This window comes from Cydia amplana, chromosome 21 (assembly GCF_948474715.1).
Source record: "Cydia amplana chromosome 21, ilCydAmpl1.1, whole genome shotgun sequence".
Taxonomy (NCBI): Eukaryota; Metazoa; Arthropoda; class Insecta; order Lepidoptera; family Tortricidae; genus Cydia; species Cydia amplana.
In genome coordinates this window covers 6,713,771-6,733,909 of record NC_086089.1, presented here as the reverse complement: position 1 = coordinate 6,733,909, position 20,139 = coordinate 6,713,771, and the positions used below count along the sequence as shown (strand labels likewise).

Sequence of the window (20,139 nt, the reverse complement as noted above, 5' to 3'; positions counted from 1 at the left end):
ATAGAATAATAAAAGCTTATACGTAATGGCTGCCAAATTATTTAATAAATTACCTGACTCAATTAAAGGCGTTTGAAAAATGCAGGATACAAAGGCGTTTAAAAAATCTTTAGTATGCATATTGAAAAAGAAGATGCCTTACAATATAAATGATTTTTTTTATATAGATTTCTCAACCACTTTGTAATATGATAGTTGATAGCACTTGCCTTATCTTTTCTTCTTAGGTAAAACTAGGCTAAAAAGGAAAAATATGGCAATTACAAACATTGTAAATAGTTAATATAGATATTAGTTAATATAGATTTTAAGTAAACAAATATTGTACGCCTGACAGGCAAATTATAGTGAGTCCACTAAAATACATATTATGTAATCCACCCTTCTGTAACACCTATAATTATGCAATAAATGATTATCTTATCTTAATATAAGCATATCCATATACCACTTCCAATAGTAAATTTCACCCCCTTAAGGGACGGTTTCTGGAGTGAAAACTACTACCTACCTTACCTAACTACTTTGTCCTTCCCCACCCACGGAACTCAAAATATCTTCATACGAAATTTCATGGTTCAGCGGTGGGTCTCTATTGTTTCCCAAATAGTTTTAAGCCATAATGTATTGTTTGCCCGCATTTTCGTTAGTCATAATTCATTTGGTTCAGAAACACGTCACTTTTCAGGATTGCCATAAAACAAACCTAACCTAACCTATCTATAGGAGAACCTAACGAAAATTCTGAAATGTTGACGGTTTCAGTTTTATGACTAATGATAATATGACAAACAATACATTATGACTTGATACGTTATGGGCAATGATTTATAACTCAAGATAGGTTATAGGCGTTCCAAAATTGAAACGCTTACCTTGTGACAAATTGGACAAGTTGCCTTTAGTCGCGGCTGGACAAAGGTGTGACAAAGATGGATAGAATAAGAAGATTAATCAAAAATAACAGTCCTTCGTAGGCACAGAAATAAATTATAGAAGTATTTTTTTGCTCCTCAAGTATGAGTATAAGTAATATAACCTATTTATGGTTATATAATATCATTGGTTATGGGAAACAACGGGACCCTTTCAGCAGTTCAAGCTTCAAGCGTGAAGAGGTAACAGACAGACAGTAAAAGTAACTTTCGCATTAACTAAGTATGGATTTTGATCAATAATAAAGGCTGACTTATTTCAGTGCACCTTTAAATGTAGCGTATGCGGGCATCGATATTCGATAATTGCCACATAATGAAGCGAACCGGCCATGTACGCTAAAAATCATAAATCAGCCCCATTTTCAACATGCGATATCGTTATCTACCGCGTCAGCTGCGTTTCGCGCCGCGGGTGCACCGCGTGCACTTTTTACACACGTGACCTACTTGAGCGCGGTCAATCTACATATGCCATTTTTAACTATTTCGACTAGCTTTTGCACTTTGTGTGGCTAATACCGGGATTCTCATATACTGTTTGCGTATACGTATAAGTCGTTAACTGACTTAATGGCTAGCTGTTTACACGTCAATTAGTCCTTAGTGCGAGTTTACAGTTTTCCTACTTGTGTACTTAAATAGTGGCAATTGTATGAACTCGCACTAAACACAAATTAATGTGTAAACAGGCCTTTAACCAGTAACTCCTTCCAGTCTCAAGTCAGCTAGCTAGTAGCCAGTGGCTACCGCAATCCTCATATATCGTATACTGTTTTAGTAGAAGTCGTTAACTGACGTATAACCACTAGCTCCACTGGACTCATACTCATATTAGATATTAGGCCACCAAACGAAGGAATTACAGGGGAAATCATTCGTGTATACGCAAATTTTAGCATAGTTGTAGGGAATGGTGTATTAAACAAGATACTAAAAGTACCGGGGGGTAGGGGTGAATGTTGTTTAATACGCCATTTCCTACACCGATGCTAAAATTGGCTTATACACGATTTTTTTCCCCCGATTGGCAATGTTTGGTGTACTATCAAAGAGGTGCTGGCTATCGCTAATATCGCGATCCGCGGGCACGGCGTTTTTGTCATTGCTTTTCAACATACTCTTTAACCATTTTTATTTATAAAAAAATGTCTGTGTTAACCCATGTGTGTTAGGATCTCACTGAAGTCACTAAGTTCAATCATTTACCAAATCCGTTAATCAGTGAAAAGTAACTTCCATCCATCCATTCTCACAAGCTTAATTACACCTATTAATTACAATTACGATCATTACAAGAACCCATTCAAAGGCTAAACTTAATCGATGTCAATATTTCAACTCCAATCCCACTCTGAGGTTATACTTGAACCGAAGGTCGTTTATCATATTTGATAGCTTTTGGGTTACACATTGGAGCCATTTCCAGCTTTAGGAGTTTCCTAGTTAGTCAGCTATCCGACTAGTGAGTCTACGATGAGCGGGAAGCGAGTAATTACCGATTGAATGAGAAATTCCTTATTAGGATATTTTAAGAACAGTCGCCATCAGATATATCGGAGCGGGCAAGATGTTCACAATATCTGAACACGCACTAACGCCTTGTGACAATAGAGGCGTGTTCAGATATTTGTGAGCGCCTTGACCGCTTCGATATATCTGATAGCGACTGTAAGTACCTACACGTTTTTTTGTGCGACAGAATAGAGAGAACCTTTCTCGTTGCTGATCTGACGGCATTGAATGGAAAATACCCTCTTCATTACGATTAATACGAAATCCCGCGTAATGTATTTTTACACTGGTCCCTGTAACGTGTTTCCCGCTTTAGACGCGTTTTTGGTGAGGACCATTTAGAATCTTCTTAAGCGGATTTTAATGTTTTAATCAATCATGGCGTTAAGTGACTTCACAAAACGATTTCTTTGTGTAACAACTTGGAAACAACACCGACAATGTAACAAGTTTTTCTTCGTGATTTTTAAAGAGTCATCGTTAGACTTTTTGTGTCTCGATCCGTACCGTTATAGAAAAGCAATTAAGATATGGAAAAAGCCGTGACAGCGCATTTTAATTATGATAACACGTGATTACTAATGCATATTTAATTATGAATTAATTGTTATGTTATTCAAACGCTGCTTACGATTATAATTGCTATGTATATTAGATTAGATGGATTGTTGCCCGAATTTGGAGCGTTGTTTTTTTGGGTTCCGTATTTAACTAATGTTAAACTAAAGGTTCCGCCACACAAGCGCGTTTTCCGGGTGGGGCGTGAGCGTTTTATATGTACCTAAAAGCGGGGCGCCCCGCTAACACCCTGCCCGGAAAACGCGCCTGTGTGACGGAACCTTCACCAATCATAATAATAGTTATTTGTACAACAAGAGATCAAAGTTTGATATTTCTTCGAGTGCTTATTTTGAGTCCCGTGCAAGCGAAAGATTCTATAATAGATTCACGAGCGCAGCGAGTGAATCTAATTTAGAATCTTGAGCGTAGTAAGGGACTCAAAAGCGCACGAGATGTAAATAACTTTGATCTCGTGTAGTACACAACATTTTTCACCTTAGCAGTGAGAACAAACCTATTAGACAACTTGAAAAATGTAATCCTTCACCTGCACTCATGTTTTCTTAAGATATACAATCAATTAAGTTTAATTACCGCAATCGAACACAAAAACAAAACGTAATAATAAATTTCAGTAAAATAATATAGAAATAACGAACATCAACTGACACTTCAATCGACAACTTTTTTATTGTAAAAAAAAAACTTTGTAAGATACGGTCCGAATTGCGGATACGTACTATTTGTCAACTATGGTAGAAATTCTTAAAAGTAAAATAATTAATTTTGCGTGATGATCTGTGTATTTTTTGAGTTCATTATTTTAATTTTACAATAAAATACCTAAAATATAGTATTTTATCAGTTTTTATCAAATCTTAAACTTTATTTTTATTAATTAATTATTAAGAATTCATACTCGTACGTGGTTTGGAACGATGCGGTCTGAAGTTTTTCGCGGGTCTATTATAAACCGTGAATATACCGTTGAATGTCGTTTTAACCTTTTTTTGTCTGTTTCTTTTTGCTAACAGTGTGAAAGGGACAGAGATAATAGAACCCAAGTATTTCGCACTTGTATTAGACCCCGCATGTTGAAATGACATTTGACTATAAAGGTCACTTGAATGTCATTTTGTCTCACTCAGTGAGCAAAATCGCATTTTGCTCACTGTTTTTAAGAAGCAAAGTACCCTTGTTCGAGCTGCTGAGGTGAAAAATAAATTTAATATAATAAAAGCAGACATAACTTTGTAAACTCCACAACGACGACGCCATTGCGGCGATGTTCATCTCTCAGTCCTTGCCGCGTCATAGTGATGTGACCAATTCCAATATCGATTGTTGGGCTGCACTTATTATCGGTTATCACTAGAAACCGAGGAACCCTTAAGGCTTCGTCACCCAGGCGCGTTTTTCGGGCGGGGCGTGAGCGGGGCGCGCCGCTTGTACATATAAAACTCTCACGCCCCGCCCGGAAAACGCGCCTGTGTGACGGAACCTTTAATAGTTTCGCTATATCCGTGTGTCTCGAACCGTCGTAACGTAACGTATTGTTGAAGACAGAAACGGCATGATGTCTATTGTCTATAGGTTTAATTAGTACATCGGACATAGTCGTTATACTATCTGACGACCACTATCTTTTTTACAAGCTTTTATTTACTTTTACCTGACCGTTGTCTGTCTGTAATCAAATCTTGCAAGTTAAATTGGATCCACATCCCGGTTTCCGGTTGAGCTGAAATTTTGCATGCATGTATAAATCGGATGACAATGCAATATTATGGTGCCATCGAGCTGATCTGATGATGGAGACAGGAGGTGGCCATAGGAACTCTGTGATTAAACAACGCAACCTAATTGTGTTAGGGGTTTTTAGAATTGTCTCGATGAGTATTAGTTGTCTGTCGTAAGAAAAGTACAGTCGGCGATAAAAGCTTGTACCAAAAATGATTTTTTTGCCAAAAACTTATCTCTTTTATTAAGCGCGCGGTTGTTTTATGCGATAAAAGCAGCGTCAAACGCAATGCGTTTGCCGCACACCCATTTTACGTCAGATAATCTAATCAACTAATGCAATGACCATACAAATACATTGTTTTACGCGGTAAACGCAACGGTAAGCGCATTGTAATTTTTCCTACATTCCGTTGATGCATGCGTTCAACGCTGCGTTTATCGCATAAAACAAAGGCGCACTTTACTAAAACGGTGCAATTGTAAAAGAGAACTTTTATCTATTCTAAGCAACGTCCCATAACAATGCCATGCCGTTGCATCCCTTCCCACCTTGACACCTGACACAGTGACATTTGCTATTGTTCCACTAAAGAACAATAGTCTTGGATGGACGTTTAACTGAAGGGTAGACACTTTAGACCAGGAGTTCCCAAACTTTTTTTAGGCACGTCCCCCTGCTGCTTAAAATGAAGTTCCCATGCCCCCCTTCGCTTCGATGCAAGGAAACGGAGAACTATTAGGTAATCGTGTTCAAATTTCCCCTTATAATGTGGTCGCGCCTCCCCAGGGGGGTACTTTGAAAACCCCTGCTTTAGACAGTGGGACGAACAGTGATTTTTAGGCTTTGGAGGGCGAATTCTTTTATTGTGGAAAAAAGCAGTGATTTTTATGTATGTATTATCCTTATGTATGTAACTATAGTAGGTATTTGTTTTCTGTTAAAATCCCTACGAAAGCAACCATGGGTAGTATAGGTACAGTCACCACGCGGGATTGTTATGCCATTTAGGGTTCTTGCTAAATTGGATATTCTGTAGCGTAAGTATTGATCCACCAATTTAGCTAGGACCCTAAATGGAGCAACAATCGCGGAGCGTGATGGTAAGTACCTACGAGTAGATAGGTGCCCCCGAGCCGGTACAAGAACCTCGCAAATTTTATCAAATTACGGGTAATGGTAAAATGAGGTGAGTAAATGACAAAATAAAACAATAATAATTGACTTTCACTGTCGTAATATTACGAATGAGAGGAATTTCAGATTTGAATGTATATGCTTTTGTAAAAAATACAGTTAGAAATCTATGTATGAAATCATCATTGTCGTACAACTTATGTATCCCATAGGCACTGGAGTCCGTCTAACCTTACTGTGCTCAGACTTGAATAGAAGTAATAGAACAAAGTGAAGGAGTGTCATATTAACATGTTAATGGAAATTTGACATGAATGACATTGCCACATTTTGTCATTAAAAATGGCATGCAGTTAACTTGGTCCGACTATAGGAGGGCGGCAGGGCGCAACTGTCAAGGGGCTGTTCACAAATTACGTCATCTATTTTTGACGATTTTTGACCTGCTTCGAATGACCCCGTTTCCTCCTACGTCATTCTACCATCATCCGATGTCCAGCCAGACACCCCTCCCCCCCCCCAATTTGAAATGACGTAATTTATGAATAGCTCCCAAGCAGCGCAACAAGTACTCATGAACTGTTAAGGTTCCGTCACACAGGCGCGTTTTCCGAGCGGGGCGCGCCGCTTTTACATATTAAACGCTCATGTCCCGCCCGGAAACCGCGCCTGCGTGACGGAACCTTTAGTGCTTGAAAATTGAGACCTAGGCTCTCAGAAACATGTCGCGCGATTGACTAAAAATATATAAGCGAGTTAAACCGTTTTATAAGCTTTAAGACGGTTTAAATTCTATCATATGCAGTTTGCATGCTGCCTGTGTGCACGACTAGTCTATACGTTACGACAGCGGTCGGCAACCTGCGGCCCGTGAACCTGTCACTTGCGACCCGCGAGCCTCACTGGCTATTTTGTATGTAGGTAATATTGACAAACGACAATGTCTGATAAAGTCATAAATATTAACAAAGTGCGACCCGCGTCAACTTCGTTAACTACTATGTGGCCCTTGGCAGCTAAAATGTTGCCGACCGCTGCATTACGATATATGCTAGACTAGACTGCAATATAAGCAATGTGAGCGTGCATGTATATTAGTGTATCTATAGCACATTGTACTATTTAGTAGGCTATGGGAATGCGAGGAGACAACGGTAACATCGTGGGATCGCACACAACTACGTTTCTAGATATCGGACGTACGTATACGGATACGTATGGATATATAGACGCCGTATGTATTAGAAATGGGTGCCTAGCCATTCTAGCCAAGGTGACAATCGTTTGCGCTACGACAACGATACGCTTTGTGTCTCTCTATAACTCTTCCATATAACATATAAGTGCGATAGAAACAGATGGCGTTTCGTTTTTCCGCGAACGCTTGTCATCTTGGCTAGGCCCCCAGAGCATGCAAATAGACAAATGATAGGATATGTTCATTAATACCCATAAATCAAAAATAACTCTGGGACTTAGGAGGATAAGGGTTATGACAAAATGGGAAATGTATCCATTTCTGGCAACGCTTGATAATAATCAAGCGTTGCCAGAAAGTAAAATTTCCTTTATCTAGTTATCCCTGCAATTATAGGCTAGGCCTCTAGTTTTTTATAAAATTCTCCTATCGGTTAGGTAGAATTTCAGACACACTAGAATTATTTCAACGTTAAAAACTAGTGCATGGATTGGGAATGGGATCTGTAATTGATTAGCATGTGAAACAGGTGTGTTTGCGTAGTCTACGTATGCATATGTCTATGACATCGACCAACGGTACAGGGTTTTATCAAGACCTAGTTATGAGCTAACAATGGTGGAAGTTTTTCGATTGCCGGTGGAAATCGAGTGAGCTTCGTTAATGGTTGCTATTATCGCATTTCTTTGAGTGTGGAATGTTATAAGTTAGACTTATCAACGGTTTAGATCATTAATTAGTACTAATATTTAGTACTTAACTTAGCCTATACTTCTATCTTAATAGGTAGGTAGGTATACGGCAGCAAAAAGGGTTGCTACTGCTGCTAATAAGGCATTGCGAAAAAAAGAATCACCGACCAAGAGCAAAATTACCTGACTGATGGATAAAAGAGAAATTTCACGGTTGTTTTAACTTCACAAAAAGAGATATTTGGAGCACTATCTATGAAAAAAGGACCTTATTGTCGATGGCGTTTACGCCGCACAACGACGCGCGGCATTGTATTTATATCGGAGCATCGTTAATAATGGCGTAACCGCCATCGACATTAAGGTCCCTTTACGTCACATTTCTCTGTACGAATTAAAGTGTGGTAGATAGTTTTGATGCTGCTGCTGATGCTGACTGTATCATACTGTATGTCTAAAGGTGACATTTCATTTCCAACTGCAGCTGCACTACTGCTCCGGCATTACTGCGGCGGCCTGAACGCGTCGGCGTGATTGTCAATTTCCATAGTAAATTGAATGACAATACCGACTGCATGTAATATGGTCATTTTAACGTATTTCCGACCGCAGCTGCACTACTGCTCCGACACTACTGCGGCGGCCTGAACGCGTCGGTGTGATTGTCAATTTCCATAGTAAATTGAATGACAATACCGACTGCATGTAATATGGTCATTTTAACGTATTTCCGGCCGCAGCTGCAGTACTGCTCCGACACTACTGCAGCGGCCTGAACGCGTCGGTCTAACTGTCAAATTCCATAGTAAAATGAATGACAAGCTGGACTGCACGCAGCATGGTGATTTTCGCGCATTTGGTGTATTCTTGCAACTGCGGCTGCAGACCGCACGTCAAATCTGTCACTGGCCACTGAAATGTCTTGGTCACAGATATCAGTAGTTCTAAGCAAAGAGGATATAACCAACTACGTTCTAAGGAGTTTATAACACCCAAGGATAAACAATCCCGATAGTAGAGTCTGTTCGAAAAGAGAAGAGTCGTGGAATGTATCGGGCGACATACATTTCACGACTTCTCTTTCCGCACAGATTCTACCTACTGTACATTTTTTGCTAATCTATTTTGAGCCATATCACAAAGCAAGGTAGGAAACCAGAAAGAGAGCGTCAAATCCGGAGAGTTAACTATAGTCTGGCAAACCCAATTTGCCAGTAAATATGAACAAAGAAAACTCTACTCATCGATTTCTTTTGGGTGTTAGTACTAGCCTAAGACAAATATAATATGCTTCTCTCTGTCTATGTTTGAAATGAGACAGTCCCTGGCCAAACTATATTTTCCTAGGTATTAGGGGCAAAGCTTTGTTTAAAACCAAATTGATTCACGAGAGAAGCAAATGGTTGAAAAAATTTAAATATTGACAGTTGCGGTGGTTTCAAGGCTTGAAGGTTAAATAAACTTTGCATAGTACCTACAACACGGACCATCACACCAACACGAGGAAAATATTTATTATTCTGATTAATTTATTAAAAGTTATTTATATCAGCCAAAGTCAACGAAATAGCTTTCTTCATAAAGGATTTCTTGTCTGGCCCGTCAAGTTTTACATGGTCTGGTCATTAACTGTTACTGTCAAGAGCGCCATCTCCCATGGTCACCTGCAACACAAGAGCAATTATAAGATTTCAATTTGCGACTGGACTATAAACTATGAAGTGTAAATTGCTCAATTATAGCACTTACAAATGCATTTATTAATTTATACCTTTAGGTACCTGAAGAAAGTAAAATTGCTTTAATATTGAACCTCAGAAAGATAAATCTGTAATATTTTGCTAATACCGAACGACGTGTCACATCGGCTTCTCCGGAACCCACCAATCACATAATGTTTATTCAACTTCTTCAACTTGTAAATAAAAGAATAAATACAAAACTTTAACGAGATGAACTCGGATAAACCCCTTCATTTCCTTTCAAGGAATCAACCGTCATACAAATAAGTTAAACTAGTTGGATAATAATATATAGATTAAACAATCGCAGTTACGTCAACTTATATAGATACTTTCCACATGCGTAACTTGTAAAGAAGTACAGTCACCTCACAGGATTGTTACGCCATTTAGGGTTCTAGCTAAATTGGTTGTCCCATACTTACGCTCAAATTTAGCTAGAACCCTAAATGGCGTAACAAACACGGAGCGTGACTGTACAAAGACAATAATTATAGAAAGATTACAGACCATAGGCAATTATTGGAGCAGCGGAACGTTTTTGGCAACGCCTCGAGCTTAACCGTTATATTAGAACTAATAAAAGTATGGGCTGTTGAGTTCACGCCGAACACTCGGTAATAATAACGGCCACTTTAACCTACTCTGTACTCTCGGTAGTGACAGCAATGATTTTAACTCAAGATAGGTTATAGGCGTTCCAAAATTGAAGCGCTTACCTTGTGACAAATTGGACAAGTTGCCTTTAGTCGCGGCTGGACAAGCGAGAAATGTGCACGTGCTAACGAGCTCCCGCACACCGAAAGAGAAAGAGACGACTTTATGTTTAACAACAAGTGTGACAAAGACGGATGGAATGAGAAAATTAATCAAAAATAACAAATTTATCCGTAGGCACAGAAATAAATATGGAAGTCTTTTTTGTGCTCCTCAAGTATGAGTATAACATATAGCTGGTCAACCAAATCTTGTCAGTAAAAAAAGTCGCGAAATTCAAATTTTCTATGGGACGATATCCCTTCGCGCCTACATTTTTCAAATTTGCCGCCTTTTTCTACTGTCATGATCTGGTTGACCGAGTATATCTAGGTTATACAGTGTGTGGCCTATAACGCGGGTGAAAAATTAAAACGTAGATTCTACTCCTCAAACAATAAAACTTTTGTTCAACAACTTTTTGAAATTATGTAGTCTTAAAAATGGCCCTTTTTCAAACAAACTAAATAATATTTTCAATGTACTTTAAATTCCGTCTAATTGACATTGCCCGTCAGTCTTGTCACCGTACAGGCATAATCAATTTCGTAATACATTGCGTGTTCGATTAAATTTTAAAGTGTTTTAAAATACAAACCACAAGTTATTTTTAAAAGTCGCTGAACAAACATTGTATAGTTTGAGGAGTAGAATCTACGTTTTAATTTTTCACCCGCGTTATAGGCCACACACTGTATAATATCAATATCATTGAGTGACAGTACCGTCTTTATCATAAGGGCACACGGGGCCCGTGCCCAGAGCCCCCATCAGGGGGCCCCCCAAGGACAGCCCCAGCATAGTTTAAGACGGCCCTGGGTAGTGAACTAGTGACGACATTGCCAGTAAACCTTTGTGGATAAATTGTTTGTAGGTTAAGTTAAAAAGTGTTGCCAGTGCATCTGTTTACATTTATTTGGGCACCATAATTATTATCAACTATAACTAACTAATAAATATTCAGCAAGCAACGTATATACAGCTAAACATTTATATTCTACGAAACCTTTGTACAGAAGATCTCTTCCAAGAATCAGATTGAACTGATGAAGTAACATGATCTCTGTTTATTTACGTTTAGTTTGTTAAACAATCTGTCGGCCAGTCTATAAAGTGAGTCGTAATAAGGCAAAATAAACAAGACACAGGGAGGGCTTTCTGTAAATAAGTTCATACTTGGGATCTTAAATTAGATTGGGACAGTATAATGTCGTACAATACAAGTCACAATGCATTCAAGGATTTGGAATGTGGCAAAACGAAGTAAAGAAAAGAAATTCCAACGAAATACAGCACAAGTTAATCAGATTGATTTCATTTGTATACTTTCATGTCGCACTTTGTTTTACATGTAGCTTCGTGAGATTCTGTAAGGTTTATATACAAATAGATCTGCTAAAACCCACTAAGACCAACAGTGCGAAATGCTTTTGACCCGGCATTAGACCTTGACCTAATTTCGCTTAAGTGCGGGGTATCCTTTGTGAATGGTTAAGATGGAAAAAAACACAAAAAAAATGGAGGGATCCCAAAATGTATCGACAAATGGATATCGCAAGCTAACAAAAAAGTGTGTAGACCTTTTTTTGATTGAACATCCGACTAGTGCCTAAACAAACAGTCTATTTGTCATTTGAAACTAAGTTTTTCGCCCCCGGGCAAAGGCCTGGGCGTATAATGCCAATGCTTGCCAAGCGCGAGCAAATCTACCTACAACCTAGTATTCACGGAGCTTACAGTCTTATAAGTGTACCTAAGCTCTGCTAGAGTGAGACGGTAATCCTTACCTACTACTTCCTCATGCCTCTTGCTCTTGCAGAACTGCCCTGACCGTGAGAAGGATTAGACGACCAATGTATGTGGGACCTCTACTCGTAACAAACTAAGCTTAATTGGAGGGCACGCTTACACTGGCTACCTGAGCGCTTGCCTCGCTTAATGAGGGCTTGCAATAATCCCTGGAGCTTGCGGTTCGACCTTGGCCCGTTTTCGGGTAATGTCCTTAACCCACGTAGGTTCTTGTGTGTATCGTTTAGATAAAATATTATACGTTTGCGGGAACATCGGGACGTGTGTGCGAACCTTTTTCGGCAACATTTATTTATTTATTTTTACGACTCAATCCGTCCATACGGAATATGTAACTCTTTGTTCCTTACGGCTGAATTGCGTAACCTATTTGGATGGGTCGGTATAGAATAGTATGTGGTCTGGAGTGGAAGAGCCGGTTCTAGGCCTTTGTGAAGGTGGGACGAGATTCGCGACGCCCACGTCCTGTGGTAAATATTATGTAGCTATACCTAGTATAAGTAGGAAGGGAAACACAATTTTCAAGAAGGTACCTTCTTTAATTATTGTTTCGATTTGGAAAAAGTAGTGCGGTAATTATACTAGTAATTATGTAAGTAATTAACATTTAGTGTAGACCTAGTTAAATCAGCTCCTGTGCCTTCTATACCATATACACGCAGCTGCAAAAGTGCATACGCACTTTATGAATGGAATTCATTCATAACGAGGGTATGCACTTTTGCAGCTCGCTGTACATAAAGATAAGTGAATTTTTAAAAGAACGGCAAGCGGTCCAGTTTTTAGGGACTTACTTGGTGCCTCTTTGTCGAAAACTTGTAACGTATAAAATATGCGGAAGTCCCTTTTTAATAAAACGAGTTACATACAACTTTGTGTAAAATTGTGTAGATATAGAGCTAGACCAAGCTAATTCTTCAAGGACTTTAGTATCTTAATATTTGTAATTCACAACAAAACCAGAAATTATGGCCCGGATGCGAGCCCTTGAAGCCAACCACTTTCGATCAGAATCAGGATTTAAAGTATTTATATCAAAATATGACGCTTAAGGTTCCGTCACAAGGCGCGTTTTCCGGGCGGGCCGTGAGCGTTTTATTTGTAAAAGCGGCGCGCCCCGCTCACGATCACGACCCGCCCAGAAAACGAAGCCTTTATAATGACACTTTCACACGTAGCCACTGCAAAGTCAGTGAATAGATAGCTTAGACGGACTCTGAAGTAGATAACCTTTTATCCCTATTTCAGTAATACGTCATATTAATGTTGATCGCCGTATAATTCTGTAAACATCGCCTCGGTTTAGATAGGGTGTTTTATAGAGCGAACCCATCAAATAAAGGCATCATCAAAGTAACGTTAAAACTGAACGAGCAAAACGTCCGGTGATAACTTTAGCCCGTGTAACGATGGGCTAAAACCGGTGTCTGTTGTAATTTTCCCGTGTACACTCAACTATATGGGTGGATCAACTATTTCTTGTTGTTATTCTGTCCGGTCAGCCAAGAGACAATAGTAGCACGCTTGGTTAGACGACCCTCTATGGAAAGGGTTTATAAGTTTCAAAAAAGCGTGTTTGGAGAATTTAAATGCCTAACAATCAGGTTTAACATATAAAACGCTCACGCCCCGCCCGGAAAACGCGCCTGTGTGACAGAACCTTTAAACTTTCCTTAGGTCTTAATTTCATGAAACGCGATTATCCGATTACAATATAAACTGTCATTCAATAGAACTTGCTAACTATATAAACAAACCGCCATACTGAAATTGACACTGAATGTCAAATTACTAGTACATTTTGTTTACAAAGTTTGCAAGTTCTATTGAATGACACTTTAGAATAGACTCATCCGATGATTAGGTGTATACTTGTAGATAGACAGTTATTTTTTCATAAAAAATATTATTGCTCATTTATGTAAAAAAAAATACGCTTATTACCAGAACACAAAAACAGTACAGTAGTGGAAGGAACAGAACAGTATGGTAACTTAAAACTAAAGTAGGTATGGTCGATTTTTAGTGTTTGGTAAAAGGATACCAGTCTCAACATATGCTAGGTCAGCTGGTGATGCCCAGCGTTGATTTTCAGACTGATCCTTTTGCCAGGCTATAATATCCTAAATACTACAAAATTATTATACAGTTGGAAAACTACGATGCCATTTATTTGCGTGTGAGATGTGCGTGTATTATTTAGTAGTGTGAGTAGTGCGTGTGTATATGCACTGTGTATATGTAGCTGACTGTACGGTACGCGCTGACCCCATTACAGGGTTTAATTTTTCGTTTTATTAAAGCCGGTAATAGGATGGCATTTGCCGCGTTAAAAATAAAATGGCATCTCGTGGGGGTATCGACCAGATGATAGGTAAAAGGTCAAGTGCGGTACATTGTGATTTGATTACGTAATAATAACACTAAAGAACAATTAAAATGGGTCACTTTGTATGCACTTCTACACGTTTATTGCTCTTGAGCGAAAATGAGGATTAAAATATGTAAATCCCTACTAATATTATAAACGCGAACCGAATTAACGTGTCCAAAGACGAGGTTTCAGTATGTTTCGGCATAAATAATAAGTTTTTGGCAAAAATTTCATTTTTGTTACACGCTTTTATCGCTGACTGTACTTTTCTTACGACAGACAACTAATACTCATCGAGACAATTCTAAAAACCCCTAACACAATTAGGTTGCGTTGTTTCATCACAGAGTTCCTATGGCCACCTCCTGTCTCCATCATCAGATCAGCTCGATGGTACCATAATATTGCATTGTCACCCGACTTACATGTGTATGCAAAATTTCAGCTCAATCGGAAACCGGGAAGTGGACCAAATTTAACTTGCAAGATTCCATTACAATTTAGTTACAGGTCGAGTTCCTATGGCCACCTCCTGTCTCCATCATCAGATCAGCTCGATGGTACCATAATATTGCATTGTCACCCGACTTACATGTGTATGCAAAATTTCAGCTCAATCGGAAACCGGGAAGTGGATCAAATTTAACTTGCAAGACTCCATTACAATTTAGTTCCATACAGGTCGACCTAATAAAAGAGTGTTAAAATCGGGTTCGGTTTCGGCAAAAAAAAATCGGGTTCAAGTTTTATTAAAACACGTTTTTAGGGTTCCGTACCCAAAGGGTAAAAACGGGACCCTATTACTAAGACTTCGCTGTCCGTCCGTCCGTCCGTCCATCCGTCCGTCCGTCCGTCCGTCCGTCCGTCCGTCCGTCCGTCCGTCCGTCTGTCACCAGGCTGTATCTCACGAACCATGATAGCTAGACAGTTGAAATTTTCACAGATGATGTATTTCTGTTGCCGCTATAACAACAAATACTAAAAACAGAATAAAATAAAGATTTAAGTGGGGCTCCCATACAACAAACGTGATTTTTGACCGAAGTTAACCCATTCAGGGCCAGCGACTCAGCGTATGGGTCATGCTCAAACAGTTCCGCAGGGCCAGTGACTCACATGTGAGTCCTGAATAAATTCTGATTTAAACTTAAACGAAACGTAATTTGATGTAATAACGTAAGTAACATATAAGCTAACAATCATTTCTATAAGGCATATTAGGATAAAAATTATAAACACGTTTTTTTTAATGAAAACAGGGTCTCGAATATTCAAGTTTGGTTTACTATCAGTGCAATATAGTAAATATACTGAAATTCTAGATACATAATGCGATGCAAGCAAACAGAAAAATCTATATTGAAAAAATACAAAAAATATATATATTTCAGAAGTTATTGACAGGGCTCAAGGTATGGGTCACCGTGGCCTGGCGCTACTTGTAAAAACTGCTAATGTTTCCGTAGCAGGCTAAAATAAACTTTATTGGCTGGTTTTAAAGCTTATTTCATGTTGAAGCTGTTTGATATTGTACCATTTTACAACTGATTACTGTTTGGATGATGGTAAGCAACAATTTGTAGGAACCAAGCCGTAGTATAATAATATTTTGTTTTGTATGAGGGGTAAGGCAACGAGGATTTTTTCCCACTGTACTTTTATGTCATAATATTTGGTGATCGTTGTATTGTATCTTAGGCAATTACCTACTAACAATGATGTTAAAGTTATTTTTTTTTTCGTTTAAATATAGAACAAGGCGGTTGAAACAGTCACCACTAACTAATATGTATTGTATAACAAATAGTTTGTGACAAATATTTACAAGTTTTTTCAAACATCGTGGTTTCTACGGCAGATTAGAAAGTAAGTACTATAATACATTTTAAGTTCTCTATTGTTACTAATATAATGGCGTTCACCAAAACAAAGATAATGACCGACCAGGTGTAAGCTTATCGGACACACTTGGACAATAAACAAGGAATGCATCCGAACGGCGGCGGCAGTATTATCTTTCATGTGGTATTTGTCACAAGAGTTCAAGATGTGATTCATCCCATCCCCCCTATTAGAGATGTATTTTGGAGTAACATGGAAAATATTATTTAGTCACGATTTATTCGTTGGCGACTTTATACTCCTCCTGTGCTGTTTAGTGATTTCGTATTTTGTGACCATGGCTATGGATTACCGGAATTTGAACCCGCCTAACCTGACCGACTGTGCTATGAACTGGACCCCGAACCTGCTTCATCCGAATGACCTGGCTACGAATTCTGGAACCCTGAACTCACCTTTGTTGAATTTCATCTAAATCGGGAAACGGTTCTAATTTAACTTCCAAGATTTGCCCCAAAAAACAACAACAAAAAACACGGCAAGTTAAATAGAATCAGACTAAGCTAAGTTGGCAGCGATTTTGATAGCACAGGCTGAGTACCTAAGTGTAATTTAAATGTCATACTTATATGAAATTATGACGTTTAAATTAACACTTGCACAGGCTGGGCTATAAAATTTGCTACCAACTTAGCTTGGTCAGACATTAAACGCTTGTAGAAAGTAAAAATATTCACTCCTACAAACTGCAATAATTAGTTTCTTTTTTGATAGGCACAGAAAATCGGTGGTTAGTAAAAATGTTGCATAATGCTGTCCAACTGGCCGGCTTCATAAGCGGCGATTTATTTACCGTTCGCGCCAGGCTCGAGACCCATAAGCTGAGTCATGCGTTTTAGCTAAAAACGATTTGTATGGTGGCCTGGCGTATTGTGTACGCTCGGCGGTTCGTGGCCATGAATGGGTTAAGCAACGTCGGGCGGGGTCAGTACTTGGATGGGTGACCGTTTTTTTGCTTGTTTTGCTCTATTTTTTGTTGATGGTGCGGAACCCTCCGTGCGCGAGTCCGACTTGCACTTGGCCAGTTTTTTTTTAATCCGTGGTCTAGATACTATAATTTTCAGCAACTCACTAAAAAATTGTCACAATCGGTCAAAAAGTGTAGACCAGGTACAGTTAGAGTTTTCCTACCCATTTTGTACTTTGTCAGAGTGACTGAATAGTATGAGGTCTTTAGCGACTTTCATATTGACTGTCACTGTGACAAGGTACGTAATGGGTCGGAAATTAAATTATTTGACTGTACGGAATACGAATATTAAACCTAATCGTCCTTCTGTTTTGTCCTGCTTTCACACGATCATATGAAAAGATATGATATAAAGCAAGGCTTTCGTCACACACAGCGCGTTTTCAGGGCGGGGCGTGAGCGTTTTATATGTAAAAGCGGCGCGCCCCGCCCGGAAAACGCGCCTGTGTGTCGAAGCCTTCAGTCCGACGGCAATAAAAATGTAGTTCGTATCAATAATCACCGCACGGAGCGATCTACAGGCTCCACGGCAATTATAATGTAAATTTATGTGTATTATCTCTGGCCTATTTGATAATATACAGCTGAGTATCAGAGATTTGATAAATGCGTGTGCTGGTTTACTTTGCTTGTATACATGTTATGCGATGAGCTTTGTTTTGAAATAGGCCCATATCGGTTAAGGTTTTAAGGCGTCGTTTTCCGGGCGGCACGTGAGCGGCGCGCGCCGCGTTTACATACAAAACGCTCACGCCCGCCCCGCCGGAAAACGCGCATGTGTGACGAAGCCTTTAGTACAGGCAGCACTAGCAGAAGTAATTAAGCGCGCGAGGTGTTCCAAACTACATCAGGTAGTCGCCATCAGATATATCGGAGCGGTCAAGGCGCTCACAAATATCTGAACACGCCTCTTTTGTCAAGGCGTCAAGGCGGCTTGGCCGCTCCGCTCCGATATATCTGATGGCGACTGTACACAAGCAAACATTTTCTTAACTTACCTAACTGACTTTTAAATTTCGTTCATAGCCTTCATAGGTCCCTGGATGTTGGGTACAATCAGCAGCAGAAGTTACTAAGCGGGCGAGGTGTTCAAAATGAAATGATCTTGACGCGACTTTATTGTTAAGAGAATAAGAGCGTAAATACCTACGTGGGTACAATCAGCTGCAGAGATGTGCCCCCTTCTTTTTTTATAGGTGGCAAACGAGCAGACGAATCACCTGATGGTAAGCGATTACCGTTGCCCACAGACACCCGCAACACCAGTGTGGGATTGTAAGTGCGTTGCCGGCCTGTAAGATGGGAGTAGGAACGCTCTTTTCTTGAAGGTTTGAAGGTCGTATCGGTCCGGAAATACCGCAGGCGGCAATGAGGTTGGCAACTGTCAAAGGTTTGCATAGATGGCGCCATCATAGCTTGCTTCTTTTTCTATGATCCAGGGCATTAAAATAACAAAAATTTGACACAATTCTAGGGATTGACAGAGCAAGCTATTAATGCTATTATGGCGCCATCTGCTAAATACTTCGACCGGCAAACCCCAGAATTCATATAAGTTTGTTTGCGGGAAGAGGTCAACAATCTCTGCAGCTGACTATACTATACTACATTTAGTACTCAGTACAGCCGGCTACAGAGATTGTATAGGTACCTATATTCTATAACAATTATGTTCAAAATGTTCGAATTAAGTCTATAGATACTCTAGATTAAGAAGCAGAATGTGTTGCCCAATGCGCGATTAATTCATCTGGGTATCCCATTGTTAAGTCAATAAAGTTTTTTTAAGCTAACGCAAGTTGCCTGATGGTGGACACCATAAACATTTTAAAAAAACGCGCTAAAAGTCAACTACACTTTCTATTGCCGAGCATCGGTTTACAGGTATATCTATGAGAAAACTAGCTTACCATTCAAGCGACTTACCATGCAAAGATGACAGGTTAGCCTGAGCCTCTTGCACGGGATTGCAGCATCGCCGGGCGTCCGCTCACCGCACACACTCGCAACTCGCAAAACAACACACCTAAATGTACATAAACAACAAAAAACCCAACGGTCCCCGAAAACCTGTTCACGACACTAGCCAACTGCACTTGTTGCAAATCTTACAACACCCACGATACCTCCAAGACGGTTTACAACGAGAAAACCGACCAGAAAATAAAGAAAAGTCGCTTTTTACAATCGATTTTTGTATAACTATTTTATTTTTATTAATTTCGAACTTGAACACTTTACTCCTTGTTAATTCACAGGCACACTGTATTTGTTTAATGGTTTTTAATTAATATTTGTAAAATAAATGTTAATTTGACTCTGTCAATGTCCGTTTTGGCTCGCAGCGCAACGCATGCGTGCGTCTCGGAGCGCCACCTGCGCAAACTAACGGTTGGGGACAGTGTTGCCAGAGCGCTTCCAGCTTATGTACGTTCGTACGTCAAAAAAGGCACGATTTGGGTAATAAAAGAACGATAATTTTTTTTTGGGAAAAATTTCTTACAAAAACAATATTTAGAGTCTGGGGGCCTACCGCGAAAACCGAAATTCGCAAATTGCGGGAATCTTTCTCTTTTACTCCAAAGAAGGCGTAATTAGCACCAGGGTTTGCCTACATTTTGCTATCATTTTGCGATTGCAATTTGCAATAAAGAAAAGAACTAAGTATTTTGTACAAAATACAATTCATTTGTTTTAAGTATTTCTCTTAGTAAATAAATTTTAATATAAACAATGTTAAATTGATATACATGAAAAATTTATGGCCGACCGCCGCCGACCGAATGTTGACTATCTGAGTTTTGTTA

The 20,139-nt window shown here is 39.3% G+C and overlaps 1 protein-coding gene across 1 annotated transcript in view; it reads right to left on the bottom strand.

Moving 5' to 3' along the window:
- The window catches only part of LOC134657860 (uncharacterized), a 137,808-nt gene extending 118,106 nt beyond the window's left edge, over positions 1 to 19,702 (bottom strand). The window contains exon 1 of the mRNA XM_063513439.1: positions 19,259 to 19,702. The gene's annotated coding sequence lies outside the window, so the exon portion shown is untranslated. The remainder of the gene's footprint in view (positions 1 to 19,258) is intronic.
- Positions 19,703 to 20,139: the final 437 nt, after the last annotated feature.